The 19009-nt window shown below is 30.0% G+C and overlaps 1 pseudogene; it reads left to right on the top strand.

The window, feature by feature from the left end:
* The first annotated feature begins 11535 nt into the window (after positions 1-11535).
* LOC112520972 lies at positions 11536-15124 on the top strand (annotated as a pseudogene).
* The last annotated feature ends 3885 nt before the right edge of the window (positions 15125-19009 follow it).

Here is a 19009-nt window from a genome sequence, read left to right as displayed (position 1 = left end):
TATATATATATATATATATATATATATATATATACTAAAAGGTTTCCGTCACTTATCAAATACTAAGGGGCCGTTTACCAAACACTTACCCGGTAAACGCTTATCGGTAAATTTAACATTGTCATTTACTTACCATATAAGATTTTAATCTACCAAAACGGTATCGTATGCAACAATTTACCCCGTAAGCGTTTATCATGGTAAGAGTCGCCGCCTTCACTTACCAGGTAAGACTCTTGGTCCTTGTCTCGCTCTTACCGGGTAAGATTCTTGATCCTTACCATATTTATCTGGTAAGATAAAATGACTTGGTGTTCACTTACTTGAGTACGCGTTTGGTAAACAACCCCTAAAATATATCTTGATTAACATCTCTTATGAAAACTCGTGAATCAAACAAGCAGGTTAGTTGGGTATAAGATTAGTACAAGAACGATAAATATCACGAATTTTATTCTAGAAAAATTATATATCTATTTAATATGGTTGTAACACATTTAATTTCCCTATCTAACTTATCGATAACGTGTCACATTTGTGGGGCAAATTAGACTCGGCCATCATATTTGTTACAACCATATTTTTTACTTTTCTTGAAATGAATTGAATTAATGACAAAGATTTCATACGAATATTTTGAAAAGAATTAAATTACTTTATAAAAATAGTATGTTGACTTTGACACAACGTTATCATTCTCTTATAAAATTAACAAAACACCACCAGCGTAGATAAGGATACCCGATTTGCATGCACCCTTATCTTTTTTTTATACGTGGGTCTCGAGACTTGTTTATATGCATCTCAACTAATTTTATAAGGTGGTGAACGTAACAACTAATTCGAAAGAGATTCAACCTATTAATTAAAATATCAGATTTACACAATATCTTTCGAACTAGGTTGTAAGATGATAATTGGTTTGCTCCATACTCAAATAGTCCACAAGTCTAGATTTGTATTTTAGGTTATCACAGGTCATTTTTATTTTCGTTATTTTGTCTGAACCAAAAATCTCTCAAACTTTAAGGACCAATTTGTAAATTACAATATAAAATTGAAATACGTGTTCTGTTCATCTTTTCTAAATTGGTACGTGTTTGCTGGGAACATGTGCTGGTGAAACGTGGCTTCAAACCTCCAATTGACAGAGGGTATAAATCTCTACATGGGACATGACCAAAAAATATAGTCCCATGTTTGGGATGCCATGGACAAAAAAAACATGGGACAAGGTGAGACTATTTTTTTTCAATTTTAGTGGGACATATCTTGATATTTCTTGTTTCACCAAAAAAATTGGAACAACATGGGACTACAATTAAAATGATAATATTTTGATTGATTTGTTGTCATTTTACAATCATTATATAATATAAAATAACATTGAACAACATTTAGGGGTAATAAGATCATTTTAATAGTTTGTCATGTTCTGTTCTAGTCGTACCAAACATAGGACAGACAATTAGTCATGTCCCGTCCTGTCCTGTCCCGTCCCGTACCGTCCCATCCTGTCCTGTCCTGTCCCGTCCCGTACCGTCCCATCCTGTCTCATCAAGTTTGCGTACCAAACACTACCTAACTATTCTCTGAATTTTTTATATGGTTTTATGTGGCTTTATGTTCCTAAGACGATGATAGTATTTAATTTTTGTATAATACCTTTTCAAAACTTAAATTGGAGTTCTTATTAATAATGGTGGAATCTTGGAAAAAAAACCCTAGTTTTAAGAAGAAGATGAAATTGAAGCTCATTTGTTAAGAAATTGTAGTGATTTTGGTATCAAAATGTTGGTATTTATCTTGCCTATGTTATAATGTCAAAATCCCCTTGAAGAAATGGTTGTAAATCGACCAAAATGCCCGAAATTTCAAGCATCAAATGCTGTGTGTATGCCCAATAGCCCATATCCATTTTGGACATGGGCTGTTTCTTCTAGGTCATTTTTTTTATCGTGGGCTTCATTTTAACTATTATTTGCGCGTAAAGAGAACAGGTCATGGGCTTATTATTTGGGAATTGGGGTGAAAGAGAACAGGACATAGCCCATGGGATACTTTTGTTTAGGGATGGCCAAACCGGCCCGGCCCGGGACCGCCGGAGGATCGGGACTAGGACCGAAATCTAGGACCGATTATGGATTTGGGGTGTTTCATGGGACCGGGACCGACCCGGCCCGATTTTTAAAAAATGTAACTATTTTTTATAAATGTAGCCGTTTTTGGCCCTCTTTTTTTTGTATTTTTTGCTTTTTAAACATTATATATAAGTGTCTTAGTTGAGGGATTTACATACCAAGTTCTCGATTTGCAAAAAAAGCTAAAAAAACGTTCACAGTTATCGGTTTCCTGCTATATTTTGTAAGACAATGTAATTTTAATTATAATAAAACACATTTTTAAAGTGTATTTGAGTACCCCAATTACAAATTTTATAATGTATTAAAAATATATATCATTAAAAAATAAAAATAAAAAATATTTTTTAATGACGAGGACCGGGACCGGCGGCCCATAACCGGTTACAATAAAGCTTGACCGGACTCAACTTTTTCGAGCGGGACCGGGACCGGGACCGGTTATGAGAAATCTTGGGATCGGCCCAGTCCGGGACCGGTTTTTGGCCATCATTACTTTTTTTGGGTTCTGAACTTTTAATTACTAAAATTATTAATTCAATCCTATACTCCTATTTAATACTTAACTAGTTGTATATCCGTGCAATACGGCAGAAGCCGTAAATATAAACGATTTTGAGGCTTCAATTAGAGAAGATTTTAGCGATGATATGATTTACACTTAGTTTTTACATATTAACACGACTCGATGAAGCTAATAGTACTAAAATGTTGGAATCCGTTGTAAGATTTACGCAAAACATGACTTGATAAAGTTAATAGTGCTAAACATGTTGGAAAATGTTTCCAAATTTATGACAAAAAAATACAAGACAACTTGTAATAACTTAGGAGTTGTTTAGGATTGCTTATTTGAAACAATTTATGATTTTCTGTAAAAGCACTAATCAACTTATTATAAGTTAGAAGTATTTAACTTCTTTAAAAACTTTTTATTATCTGTTTGACACCGGTATAAGTTGTTTATCCAAACACTCAAAATTGCTTATTACCGGTACCACACCGGAATAAGTCAATAAGTTATTTTATTAAACAATCCCAAACACCCACTTAATAGTGCTATACATGTTTTGAAGTCTACGTTGCAAGATTTATCACATAGAAACAGGATAAGCGAATGTATTATCAAATGGTTGCTATATTTATGTATTATATGTCCATAAAGAAAATAAATAAATAGCTTCACTTTTATATTATTACATGTTTTGTGATTTTAATGTTAATTATGATTGACTTGAGATAGATGAAAATTTAAGGTTAAGCATGACACTACAACAAAATCAGGTTTATAGGACGTCAAAATATTTTAAGCGTCATAATAGACCGCTTTATAGGACTAAGTTTATAGGACCAAAAAAATAAAACATTCTATTTAAAAGCATTGTAATAAGTTTATATGACGCTTTTAGACGTCTTAACAGGTTTTTAGGCCACTTTTAATACAAAAGTGTCCAATTAGCAATTTTATAGGACACGATCTGAAAAAAGTATCCTATAAAAACAAGTGTCCCTTAGAAATATGAGTTTATAAGATATTTTCTCAAAAGTGTCCTATAAAATTGTTAATGTGACGTTTTGTATTAAAAAAAATATCCTAAAAAACTTGTTAGGATGCCAAAAGCATCATATCAACTTATTACAACACATTTAGATAGGGCGTTTTATATTTTGATTATAAAAGTTAAGTCCTATAAAACAGGTTATTAGTACGCCTGGAAATTGGTGGCATCTAATAAACTTAAGTAATGTAACGTTCTAAAAAATTGAATTTGTTGTAGTTAATACAAACAATATGACAAAATTCACATAACAAACTATTTTAAAATTTTAATTAATGTTTACCCATCTATAAGGTGGATCCATGTTAGAGATGATCATTTGCAAGCTTGTGTCAAGCTTAACATATTTTTTTTATCCAACGGGCCTAATATGGTAATTTAATTTTTAACCTATGCATTCACCAAGGCGATGGGGGAGATGCTATTACTCGAGGGGTTGCGAAAAGATGTGTCATTAGTCATTATACGTCCTATCATTATCACGAACACCTATAAAGAACAATTTCCTAGATGGATCGAAGGCATCAAGTAATTTAATTAGTTTACATTGCACGATTAGGAATAAATTATTTTATTAAAAGAATGCATAATTTAATTACCTTTACATTTCACTTTGTCCAATATAAATTTTGCAGAATCATTGATGGTTACATTGCCGCTGATCCTATCAAAGTACTTGACATCGTAAGTTCTCTAGCTATATAGATCAAGATGTGTGATTTCTTTAAACTAGAAATTCATAATATAAGATAAATTATCAACTATTAATATATAGATGTGAAGGAGAAAAGCAACATGTTGTGTTTCACAATGATTTTTATATATATACACACACATTTGAATATTGTACTATGACGATAATTAAGTTTTAAGCACCTTAACACTTGCAGATTCCAACAAATATGGTGGTTAATGCTATGTTTGTGGCGATGGTGGCTCATATAAATCAACCTTACTCAAAGATCATTTATCATCTGGGATCATCCATGTCAAACCCTATCACAACTTCTAGGTTTACGAATTGCATTTCTGATTACTTCACTAAGCATCCATTAACAAACAGACAAGGAAACCCCATAAAAAATGACAACAGAGTTAAACTCTTGAGTTCCAAGACCAACTTTTATATGTATGTGGCCATCCCTTACATGATTCCCTTGAAGGTATATACCAATTTCTATCTATTATAAATAAATTTAATTACAGTTCATGCATGAAACTAAAAGAAAGCTAATTAATTAATTGGCTTGTTTTGACTCTGATTCTTTTGGAGGTAGGGACTGAAATATGCAAGCTTAGTATTTGGTGAGAATTTTAATGCATCTTATCTAGATGTTGAAAAAACGATCAAAATTGCATTCTGATTTGCAGAGCTTTTTAAAGCATTTGATATCGTCCATTGCATGTAAATGCTCTTTACTTAATCCATGCTTTAATTTGTTACACATTTTTTTCAGAGATTTAAAAACATTTACACACCCTTAATCATATTAATTTGTTGGTTCTTGTTGTGGAGCTCAACCCACAAAATCCCTTTATCACAATATTTAATCTTCTTAATTAATTATTAATTAGATGTATTCATTTTTTATATACAGTTACATTACAATGATACAAACCTCAGAAAACTACTCAACATGGCCGACTTGAGCGAAATGGATTCGTTCTTCTTCGATTCGAAATTGCTTAACTGGGAAGACTACTTTACGAATATACATGTTCCGGGCTTGATGAAATATGCAATCAAAAGTAACATTTAGTTAGGCAAGACTATTATTTACAAGTAATTACATACCATAATTAATAAGCTTTTTGTAATTTATTACGGTATGCAATAATTCTTCCAGTAGTATCGGCCATTTACCCCACTTCCCTCCACATTTCATCAAGTGGTCATTTTCCTTTTCCGCCACAACAAAATTGATTTAATTAGATGTCTAAAATGTAGAAGTGTCCTAAAAAAATACTTTATAGGACTTAGATTTATAAGACCAAACCAAAAAACATCATATCTAAAAGTGTTATAATAAGTTTATACGGCATTTTAACAAGTTTTTTTGGAACACTTTTAAAAAAAAAAGTGTCATATTAACTATTTAAAAAAGTATCATAAAAACACAAGTGTCCTATAAAAAGATAAATTTATAAGACACTTCTCAAAAGTGTCATATAAAATAATTAATAGAACACTTTATTTTAAAAGCTTCTAAAGAACTTATTAAAACGTCTAAAAGCGTTTTATAAACTTATTGTAACGCTTTTGTAGATGACGTTTTATAATTTCATCTTATAAACGTAAGTTCTATAAAATATCCAATTATAACTCTTAGATAATCTATGAGTCCTCTTAAACAAATTACTGTTGTTTGCCTTCAATTCTTTTTTTGCTGCTTTTTATATTTTCCTTCATTTCTCTTGTAGTACATGGTTTTAAGTTTTACATAATAAATTTAGAATTATCTTCCTCTATATAAATGTATTTCAAAGAAGATGAATTTTTTTATGAAGTCGTGTGAGTATATATATATTGAGAGGATCCTATTTTGACAACTCATAGGGTTGACTTATTTTAGTCGAACCTTTTTTGTAAAAAAATTTCGAAGTGTACGTAACAACAATAATGATATGGTTTGTGCGACATGTCGTTTGAGCATGACAAATACATTATCGATACATCTCAAACTCTTTGTAACAACAAACGATCATCGATCAATATAAGAAAATGAACCACGCATGACAATACATTGTTTCGTTTTAAATTGTATATCATTATTTATTAACCGAAGAGTTACGTTTTAACTTAACTCGGTCAAATACTTCACTGAATATTTATCGATGGAAACTGTCACTAATGTCGAGGGTATAGACCCTTGCTTATGTTCCTTCAGCCCCTACCAAAAACCAACCTCTATGTTGGCAAAGGGTTGCCTCGCCTTGCCTCCGATCGTCATTGGTTGTGACGGTCTAACTCATTCACAACCGAACCGTCACGACTGTTTGAATAAGAGTACGCGACGCATGTGTTCAAATAACAATATGAAATCTTCACTTATTATGGTACAATTGTTGGACACATATAAACCATAACGAGCATTAATTATTCATTTTCTAGAGGTCCTAATCGAGTTATCACTAAAAAAAATTTCAAGCAAAATTGATCAAAACATGAAAATTAAGTTTGTTAATGATTATTCCTGTTTATTATTTTTTATTTTTAGAATCTCAAAATCGATAATTTAAAAAAAAATCTGTTTACTCTCATCTCTTTGAGAAATACAAACTGAAAACTAAGCCATCACTCATATGGTTCACAATCACAAAGTCGAAGTTGCATCCCAACTATGTGAAGTGTAAAAACGAATCAACTATTTATGACATTCGTTGTTTCGTTTGGGTTTCTAAAATCTATTGTCTCACCTTACAAATTAAGTCGATCTAGATCCATTTAATTTCCGACCACATTAAAATCGATAATGACACATGTTTGCCAACGAATTGAATTTTCCCATCTAAATTTTTGTCACATATCCCACAATATGTGATTACAAGTTAATTTTATGAACTAGAAAACTTGTCTAATTTTAACTAAATGATATCATTAATTGTTGCGCACCACACTCCACTCATTATCGTGATCAAAATTTGATTAAATACCATTCTAATTAATCATTGAGTACGTACTTTTACATACATTGGTTAAAACAAACATTGTAGATTGATATCCGATCACCTTCCTCGTCTAGTTTGTAATCACCAACAAAGCAAAATTAAAAAATGAAAATCATAGATAATTAAGACCATATCTTTGGAACTAATCATCCCGAAATTTTTTGTGTGTCGGGTATAACTTATGGTAAATTTTGAATCGATGAATGCAGCGAAACAGAAAGAGGAATAATAAGTAATTAATATGGAGGCATTAAATTCAAAGACATCAAGCAAAAAAATATTTCACAAGGCGAAGTTGATGTTGAGCGCAAAACAACAAAAATTAAAGATGGAGACTAAATTAAAAGTGAACTAGTGTTCGACATTTCGTGTTGTGCGATGATGCAAATTCATGTTAAAAATAATGTGAGATAAATTCTTATCTGTAATCATCGTTTAAACTCTTACCTCTCCATTAATGTAAGATAACGTAAACAATATCATAATTTAAATATCATAATATCTTTCATACATCTACCAATTTTCTTTTATATATATATATATATATATATATATATATATATATATATTAAGATCTTCAATCTATCATTTTTTTTTCCATCAATCTGAATAAGAAAAACAGCACCACAACTCAATATTTCCCTCAACTCCCATGATTATTCCTTTACAATATATATTGATATTGATCCTTGGTGTTCTTCTTCTATAATATATATATATATATAGAGAGAGAGAGGGGGGTGAGTTATTATGCAATCATTTACATTTGTATAACCAATACAACTCAATCTCAACTGTCCATTTAATTTGATGAATATGTGATTTTATAAAAGTTTAGATTATTTTCTAATATAAAATATTTATCATAATTAATAAACCCTAATATAATCTTCCATAAATATTCAAATCATAATTAATCATTTTCATAAATATCTCAATTGATTGGGTTGCATTGGTTGTACAAATGTGATGAGTTGCATTTGAAACGTTCTCTCTCTCTCTCTCTCTCTCTATATATATATATATATATATATATATAGAGAGAGAGAGAGAGAGAGAGAGAGAGGAGCGATGAAATGAAAATCACTCCAATTTGTAAAAACCGTAAAAATCATCCTCATCCGTTGATTTCATTGTTTAAACTTATGAAATTTTTTCATGAAATTGTTTAATCTTGTGAAATTGTTTCATATAATACTTTTTTTTGATGAAGTTGTTTCATATACGGTTATGAAATTGTTTCATATACTACTTAATGAAATTTTAATGAAACTGTTTCATGTRTTTCTCTAAAATTAAAATAATAAAGATGATAATATTCATGATTAACACCCTCCACAATAAAAATGATTAATCAACCTCTCATAATTACAAAAAAATGAATAAAATGAAAAACTATGATTGGTTGAATGAAGTTTTTACGGTTTTTACAAATTGAGTGGTTTTCATTTGATCGTTCCCCTATATATATATATGATTTTTTTTTTGCAAAACATAAAAAGATTTAGTTACTCCAAAAGAATTATTTTTTTTTCTTTTTTGTAAATAAAATGATTGACTCATTTAAGCGAACAACATGACTTCAACAAAATAAGCATCCCCTCCTTTCATTCATTCATTCATATATATATATATATATATATATATATATATATATATATATATACACACGCACACACACGCACTATTGAAATGAGAATACTTAAATCTTGTAACGTCACCTCACAATACTTGGTTGTTCAATTCATAAGAATTATTTATTTATTATTACTATTATTATATAAAATTCAACCACAATTCATTTTATTTTTATCTAATATGATTTGTTTTGTAAAAATAAGATAATCCAAGTAAGATAACCTTATGAGTTCAAGCCCATGAGTTAATACAATGCATCATATCCTTCTTTCTTATACATGCATTTTTATTGCAATCATTTAACTTCTCACTAATGTAGGATATCTAAAACTCAACCACAATTCACCAATACCTCAATACTCAATTCTAACGATGTCACCTCAAATTTATCTTATATATTTCTTTTTGCAAAGATAATATGATTTTTTTTGTAAAAATAGGATCATCCAAATAAGATAACCTTATAAGTCAAAACTCATTAGTTGACGACGCAATGACGTCGCATCCTTATTTCATATATATATAGATATATATATATATATATATATATATATGTATACATACATATCCATCTTTATTTCAATCTTTTAACCTTTCACTAATGTGGGATATCTAAAATTCAACCATAATTCAGGAATACTTTAATACTCAATTCTCATGATGACATCTCAATGCCTCTTAATTCTTTATTTGTATTTTATTACTTTTTGATTCCTCTACTTCGCTTGTTTTTTGGTTGATGAGTATATTATTGGTTGATTCCTCTACTTCGCTTGTTTTTTTAATTTTATTCTAAAATTTTAATAATTACATCAGTGATTTTGATTTCGTGTTTCACATACAAACAAATCCTTCGAATTAACATCGTCAGTGTCGGGTCCGAGGGAAAAATTAAATGCAGATAATAAAAATCCCAAATAAGATGAATCATATGAATATATGCAAATTAGAATCTAAATCCAAATAAAAATCTTAAATAAAAGAAGGCCATGCATTAATTATAAATCTAAATCCAAGTTCGGAGGGAAAAAAAACCTAAAATCTAAAGAGAACAACCTCATCTCGTTTAATCTGTCATGAGATTTCATGTGCTTCAAGTCTTAACAAAAAGAACAACCTCATCTACTTCAGTATAGAGAAAAAGAGAGAGGGATTTCATCTCAAGCTACAGGGGTGGGAATTTGTTTCGGTGCTATTTGACCAACGGAATTCGAAGGCGAACCAATGACCGATGGGCGGTTGTTCGAGGTCCCTGACAAAAAAAGGGACCTAATCTATTAAATAGTTTATTTTATTTTTATTGAAGGAAAATAAGTAATCAGGGCAAAAAAATATAATTAATGAATTTTCGGGAAATAACAGTCAAAGTTGATCTAAACGCATTTTCCCTTCTCGTTAATTTTCATTAACAAAAAATTAATGGAATTTTAAACCCAAAAGAAAATGCTGTGTTTGCTTCCTTTTTTAAATATTTTCAAATAAAATATTTTATTAACTTATTTAGCTAAATTTTAAACATGATATCTCTTGAAAACTCAATTTATTCTTAAGGACTGTAACAAAACTTTCTATTTAATTCTAGAAAACGTAATAATTTAATAATTCTTTTACCTGTGATCAAAGTAAGTAATATAGTAAGAATTAAGATGTATAAACTATAAGTAATAAATAAAAATGTAAATCATGGATATGCTCCCTGAGGTTTGTTACATGACATTTTTACCTATGCATATCGCTTTTTATCGGATAAAGTTTCAAATATTACTATATAAAAAATTGAGTTTTATTTTATTTTTTTAAATTTCTTAATACATATATAATTACCACAAATAATATGAATATTTTAAATGTTAAATGATAATGTGAAAACTTATTTAACCATAATTTTAAGCATTTGAAAACTCTAAAATTTATGAGATGTGTACAAACTTCTGCTTTAAGGCTTTGTTTCATATGTTATTCTTTTTAATCTAAGTATAATATTTAATTTATTAGTTAATATATATTTATTTCACAATTTATTTGTTCTATATGTATTTAGTTTATAATATGAAACTTTTATACATATATTTTTTTGTTTCACAAATATGCCTAAAAGGTTCACATTGTGACCAAATATATGTTAATCACTACATTAAATTCTGATAAGTAGTCACAGGTAAAAAAACTCATATGAAATAGCACAAAATACACTAATTCTCAAAAAATCTTACGATTTTTTACGAATTCTTAAAAGAATGTCTATATAAATATATGTATGTGTGTATATATGTATGTTTTATAAAGACACTACGTAAAAAATATATATAATATCAGCATAACGTCTATAGTAATTATTATTACTTATAAAAAGCTATGTATGCCATATATGAATGATTTTTTTGGAAGGAAATTAAATATCCCCTACCTAATTAATTAAGTTGTTTTGATAGTTTGCAAATGTCTCACTTTTTGTATAAATATCCCCAAACCAAGTAGCCTACCACACTACCTTGTGAACTCTCTTGCTTAAAAAATCTTGTAAGGAAATGGAAAGCATTATCAAGTCTCTTGAAAATAAGACTATCTTAGTTACCGGGGTTACTGGATTTCTAGCCAAAAGTAAGTCCATCTACCAAGCACCCTTCTTCCGACCAATATACATACACACACATATAGTAATTTTGCTTCTATGTATATGTTGCAGTCTTTGTAGAGAAGATACTAAGGGTACAACCAAATATAAAGAAAATATTTCTCCTTGTAAGAGCTTCAGATCCAAACATGGCCTTACATCGCTTGCAATCGGAGGTACGAACCATATCCAATACATACACACACACACACACACACACACACATATATATATATATATATATATATAAGTTGATAAAGTGCATGCATTGGATCATGGTTTTAGATTAGGAAACAAAATGGAATCAAATATTTATTAGACTAATGGACGGCTAAGATTGATTTGTATCGTTTGTTAGAATTAGATGGTTTGTAAATGAAATGTCCCTTATATATAGTCACATCGCTTAATTATATATGCATGCAGGTGATTGACAAGGACTTATTTAGGGTTATAAAAGAAAAATATGGGGAAAATCTGCATACATTCATATCTCAAAAGATTACAATGGTGGTTGGTGATGTTAGTTTGGAAAATTTTGGAGTGACGGACTTTGATCAGTTAAATAAAATGAGAAGACAAGTGGATGTTGTTGTTAACTCTGCTGCAACTACCAAATTCGATGAAAGGTACCCACAGTTTCTATGTTTGCAAAACTTTGTCAAGTTAACCATGACCAATGATCACCACATACACCTCAACTGTCACTAACCATGAATTACACGAATTAGTATACTTGGAATCAATAAAACAATACTAATTTTCAGCTAGCTATCTAACCATATGTAAAGAACGTAAACCAAAAGAGTGGTGTCTGATTGGTTTGAGCTTGACTCCAAAGGTCAAAAGTACCAGTAAGTCCCAAGTTCAAATCCAAGGAGGAATAAAAAACCCTTTGTGGCCATAGAGGTTCAAATACGGCGACTCTGGGCTATCTGCAAAGCAGGTGGTTGCCCCGAGATTAGTCGGCTCGCATAGCGGATTGGATATCCAGGTTATTAAAAAAAACGTAAATGCTAAATAATATTATTTAAATAAAAAAAACTTGTAACTTGTATCGATACTTGCTTCTTAATTATATGAGTTCAAATTGTTTGTCAATGTAATTCTACTAATTTGTGTTTCATGTATGTTGATTGAGTTTGTAGATATGACGTCGCGTTAGCAATTAACACACTTGGATCTAAGCATGTTTCCAACTTTGTCAATGAATGCTTTAACATAAAACTACTTCTTCAAGTATCCACAGGTTCGAATATTTAAAGTACAAGTTATAATTCTTTTTGCATTTTCCAAGGATTGTTAAAAGATATTATATGTAACCTCATCAAATTTATATATGTGTCATTTGTTATACAAATAGAAACAACAAAGAAAAAAGTTTTAAGTTGAAAATATAATGATTGTTGGCACATGTTTTAATCATCTTAAATTCTAATGAAACTATATCTTATTAATTTCAGCTTTTGTTTCGGGCGAAAAGCCTGGAATCATACTGGAAAAGCCATTTAAAATGGGTGAGACACTCAATGGAAGAAACGATCTTAACATTAGAGAGGAGGAGAATGCAACACAAGAAAGGCTTGGGCAACTCGATGCTGAGAAAGCTGATGAAGAAGTTGTTTCATCTGCCATGAAGGATTTTGGTACCCAAAGGTTCTACCACAGTTTTTGTAAAAGAAATTTGCAAAAAAAAAAAAATTACTTTACTTTTTTAAGCCAAATACAAACAGAACTAAGAGTTTCAATAGACTTGTTTGCAAGAAAAAGTTTATATTCCATATGCGTGCAAGATTTGTTTTTGTCATTATCGATTATATATCTATATCTATATATATATATATATATATATATATATATATATATATAACATGTGTATTGATTGATATGATTGTTGCAAGCTAGGGCACAATTGCATGGATGGCCAAATACTTATGTATTCACCAAGGCGATGGGGGAGATGCTATTACTCGAGGGATTACGAAAAGATATGTGTCATTAGTCATTGTACGTCCTACCATTATCACGAGCACCTATAAAGAACCATTTCCTGGATGGATAGAAGGCATCAAGTAATTTAATTAATTTACATTGCACAATTAGGAATAAATTATTTTATTAAAAGAATGCATAAATTAAATACCTTTTCATTAATTTCACTTTTTCCAATTAAATTTTACAGAATCATTGATGGTTACATTGCCGCATACAGTAGAGGCAGGATCACATGCTTTCTCGCTGATCCTGTCAAAGTACTTGACATCGTAAGTTCTCTAGTTATATAGATCTAGATGTGTGATTTTTTTCAGCTAGAAATTCAGAATATAAGATAAATTATCAATTATTAATATATAGATGTGAAGGAGAAAAGCAGCATGTTGTGTTTGTTGTGTTTCACAATGATTTTATATACACATACACACATTTAAATATTCTACTATGACAATGGTTAAGTTTTAAGCACCTTAACACATGCAGATTCCAGCAGATATGGTGGTTAATGCTATGTTTGTGGCGATGGTGGCTCATATAAATCAACCTTACTCAAAGATCATTTATCATGTGGGATCATCCAAGTCAAACCCTATCACAGCTTCTAGGTTTACGAATTGCATTTGCGATTACTTCGCTAAGCATCCATTAATAAACAAGCAAGGAAACCCCATAAAAAATGGCAACAAAGTTAAACTCTTGAGTTCCAAGACCAACTTTTATATGTATATGGCCATCCGTTACATGATTCCCTTGAAGGTATATATCAATTTCTATCCATTATAAATTAATTTAATCACAGTCCATGCATGAAACTGAAAGAAAGCTAATTAACTAATTGACTTGTTCTGACTCTGATTCTTTTGGAGCTAGGGACTAAAATGTGCAAGCTTAGTATTTGGTGGGGCTTTTAATGCATCTTATCTAGATGTTGATCGAAAGATGAAAATTGCACTCCGATTTGCAGAGCTTTTTAAAGCATTCAGTACCGTCCATTGCATGTAAATGCTCTTTACTTAATTCATGCTTTAATTTGTTACAAACTTTTAAAGAGGGTAAGTTTCACTTCGCTGGTTTTGGCTCGATTATTTTTGCTTGAAACAAAAGAAAATATATATGTTTCTTCTCAAGTTTTTATCAAGTACATTTTCTTTTTTTGATAAACATATAGTCTGAAATTAGAATTTATTTTGTTACACATCTTTTCAGAGATTTAAAAACATATATATACAAACCTTTAATCATATTAATTTGTTGGTTCTTGTTTTGGAGCTCAACCCAAAAAAATCCCTTGTTGCAATATTTAATCTTCTTAATTAATTATTAATTAGATGTATTCATCTTTAATATACAGCTACAATGATACAAACCTCAGAAAACTACTCAACATGGTCAACTTGAGCGAGATGGATTCGTTCTTCTTCGATTCGAAATTGCTTAACTGGGAAGACTACTTTGTGAATATACATGTTCCAGGCTTGGTGAAATATGCAATCAAAAGTAACAATTAACATCGGAAGGTTGATCGCTTACAAGTAATTACTTATACCATAAATAAGCTTCTTGTAATTTATTATGTTGTGCTTTAGTTTTCCTTTTCCACGACAACAAAATTGATGTAGTAGGATGTCTAAAATGTAATGTCTTAAAAAATACTTTATAGGACTTAAATTTATAGGACCAAATCAAAAATCATCACATCTAAAAAAGTTACAATAGGTTTATACGATATTTTTAGGCGTTTTAACAAGTTTTTTTTATACATTTAAAAGAAAATGTCATATTAACTATTTTAAATCACACTACTAAAAAGTGTCGTAGAAACACAAATGTCGTAGAAACACAAGTGTCGTAGAAACAGATGGATTTATAAGACACTTCTCAAAAGTGCCCCTAATAAAATAGCTTATAGAACATTTTATTTTAAAAGCTTCTAAAGAACTTGGTAAAATGTCGAAAATTGTTTTATGAACCTATTGTAACATTTTTACATATAACATTTTATAGTTTGATCTTATAAACCTAAGTTCTATAAAATATCCTATTAACTCTTAGATAATCTAGGGGCCGGGTACTCTAAAGCCAATTTTTATATATATAGCGTTCAATTGTTATTCGCTCTTCAATTCTTCTTTCTGCTCTTTATATTTTCCTTCATTTCTCTTGCATATATGTACATGGTTTTAAGTTTTATATAACAAAATTTAGTATTATCTTCCTCTATAAAGGAAATCACTGAAAGTATGATATCTTGGGTTGCTGGTTAGTTGGCTGTTGGGAAATTTTCAAACTGATACTCCAAAGTAATAACCAACGTGTGTAACTAAACTTAACAACAAATGCAGAAACAAATGGATCACAAATGTAGATGTTAGATTAAGTTATGCATACATATATTCCTTCCCCACAGAATCTGAACAGACAGTTTTAAGTAGAAAGAAGTCGTTCATAAATTTTAAAATATCCAAGCTTTCTAAGAAGTGATTGCCAAAAAGTGTCTGAAAGCTGGTTCTTGCAAGTGAAGCTCCTACAACTTTGCGCTACCTGATCGGAGATGGGGATCTTTCCTTTCTTTTATCGGTTATACCAATCTGCGTTTTGGTTGATGAATTGCAACTCTCATCATGTATTCTATTAGTTTCCAATGCTTCGGCAGACTTGGAGACTAATGCATCAGAAGCTTCACAGCGGCCTGGACGAGTAATGCAAAGCCATGTTCTTAATGACTCATCATTGTATTCGCCCGCTAAGGGTGTATGCCATTGCCATGTCCCTTTCTCTTAGATTCCTTATACATGAATGATTCTTGTACGTAGTTAGGTTCCCATACTTTTTAGTAATGTAAAAATTTTGTAATCATACATTTGCTAAAATAGTAGGCAACAAGAAAGTGAATTGAAGTACCTGAATGACAAGAGAATATGATATGATGGTGGCATCTGAAGTTTCAGTTTGCCTTTTGCAAATGTGTAGTGAACCTGCATGGTGGAAAGCAACCGCAGGATAAGCTTAACTAATAGATGATCTTATAATGCCCAATTTGAGCTAATCCCAGAAGTCAATGCGTGATTCAACCGGCAATCCTACATAATTACAGCTGGTGTGCATTAAGTGCCATTTGAACGAACAAGTTAACAAAGAAATTACCAGATGACAACATAGACTGCCTTAGGTTTAACAAATGATATTGAGACAAAATATTTTCACCTGGGAAAGAAACTACTGCGGCCCAGAAGTTCAAAAATGTGGTCTTCCATTTCATCATTCGTCACAAGCATGCACTTGAGTTTTATAGAAGCATAAAGCCAATACCTAGATAAAGAACTAAGAACTATCATTAGCATTAGCATTAGCATGGAGATCGAAAAACGCATCTTAATTAAAATAGATAACTAATTCACCATGCAAGAAACAGACAAATATAGAAGAAGATTATGAAGACAGAAGTTCCAACAGAACGAGACATTGATTCACTTTGCCGTTCTAAATTACAACGTGGGGCACGGAACTTATGCACAAGAACAGAAAATGGTATACATTTACTTTGCCTTATGTATATAACAGGAATATATATATGATGTACATGTATCCTCGTTTAAAAATAACAAGAGAGTATTAAACTTTCTGACCAGTCAATATTTGAACCAACTTGTGTTCCGTACAGAAATCCTCTTTGCTAGAAGGGCACAAATTCTCTCTCTTGTCATGTAAAATAACAAGCACCCATTTTTTGCTTCTATTATACAGAAATTCGGCAAGGGTCGGCTAAATGCAACTCTATCTATTGTTAAATGCACCCGTATCTATGAATTTCCATCTCACACATATTAACATCAATAGTTAATTTTTACACTCTCAAAGCATGAATTAACTTGATTTTGACTTGTATAAGGGTGCAAATAGCATTCCGTTTTGTGAAGAGCATAAATGAAACTCACCCATTAAAATTTATGAAATTTCCGGGCCTTTCTCTTATAAATTTTAAAACTTAAAGGTGACCTCTTAGTTTTTATAAAACTAAAGGGATCAACTTCAAACTTTATCATCAAAAAGAGAAAGTTAAAAATTTCATTCACTTCCCTATTTTTTTATAACATATTTTCTCTCTTCCGATGTGAGACAATTCCACTAACCTTTTTTGTAGTTTTTTTTTGTTGTCTTTTTTTATTTATGATTTTAATAAAAATTAATTAATTAATTTTTATAATTAAAAAATGCATAATTTTATTTAAATATCTAAAAATACAAGACATTTTTATTATTTATATTTTACAAATTTTATCATAAAAACTTATTATATTTTAAAACTAATTATATATAAAATAATCGAGTATCTCACGAGCTCTTCGAGTCGAGTTTTGAGTAGCTTGACTCGACTCGTTAATATGTCGAGTCGAGCTCGAGCTCGAGTTCGAGCCGAGCCTATTCGAGTCGAGTGTTGACCGAACTTTGACTGAGTCGATCTCGAGTAGTTTGCAAGTTGTCTCGTATCATTTACACTCTCTAATTATAAGTTCAAGTTGTTGTCGTATAGTAAGCATTTCGTTTTGTGTAAGAGCATACACAGCACTGTAGTTTCGAGGTTTCTAGACCGATGCTTAAAAAACATAACCATTAGAACTGTTTCCCTCCGCCTAGCAATCGAAAGCTTCTTAACTAAACTGGAACCCTTCTTATTTATTTTAGTGAGGACCCCATAATAAAATAAGATAATAAATATTAAAACTTAAATTTATTATAATTTTTGTAATATAAATCTTTTTTTCACGTATTTTGTAACTAATAATTATTCTTTGAATTTTTGTTGATTTTATTTACCTAAAATTTGTTCATGTTGATTTTATTTCATACAACATTGATTATTGTTGATTTTATTTTATCTATTTTTATCATATAATAAATAATCAAGTTTAATTAGTTGCACATATATAAATAATATTACAATTTATGACTTTTATTTCGTTATTATATTTTTTTTATTTTTTATGATTTTTATTAATATACCCTTTATTTTCGTAATTTTTAGTTATCATGACTTTTATTATTGCTTTTTAATTATGAAAAGTAATTTTATGAAAAAAAAAAAACTAATATAATAAAAGAGAAAACTGATGTTATAAAAAGAAAAACGATTAATATAATAACATCATGAACCTATAATTAAAAAGGTTTAGGAAATAGGAATGCAGATACTATTAAAAGGGGAGTGCTATTGGCACCCCTTTGATAGGGGTGCCAAATACATTGGAAATTGAACCTCATTAAAAAAATATATATATAATATAATATATTTAATTATTATTACTTTCTATATTAATATATATCCTATAATTTATATATATATAATTCCTTATATTATATATTTTATAAAAAAAATATTTTATCATTATTAATAA

The sequence above is a fragment of the Cynara cardunculus genome (assembly GCF_001531365.2).
Source record: "Cynara cardunculus var. scolymus isolate 2C chromosome LG 11, CcrdV1, whole genome shotgun sequence".
Classification (NCBI taxonomy): Eukaryota; Viridiplantae; Streptophyta; class Magnoliopsida; order Asterales; family Asteraceae; genus Cynara; species Cynara cardunculus.
Note: the sequence above shows the minus strand (reverse complement) of the source record. Positions and strands in the feature narration are given on the sequence as shown.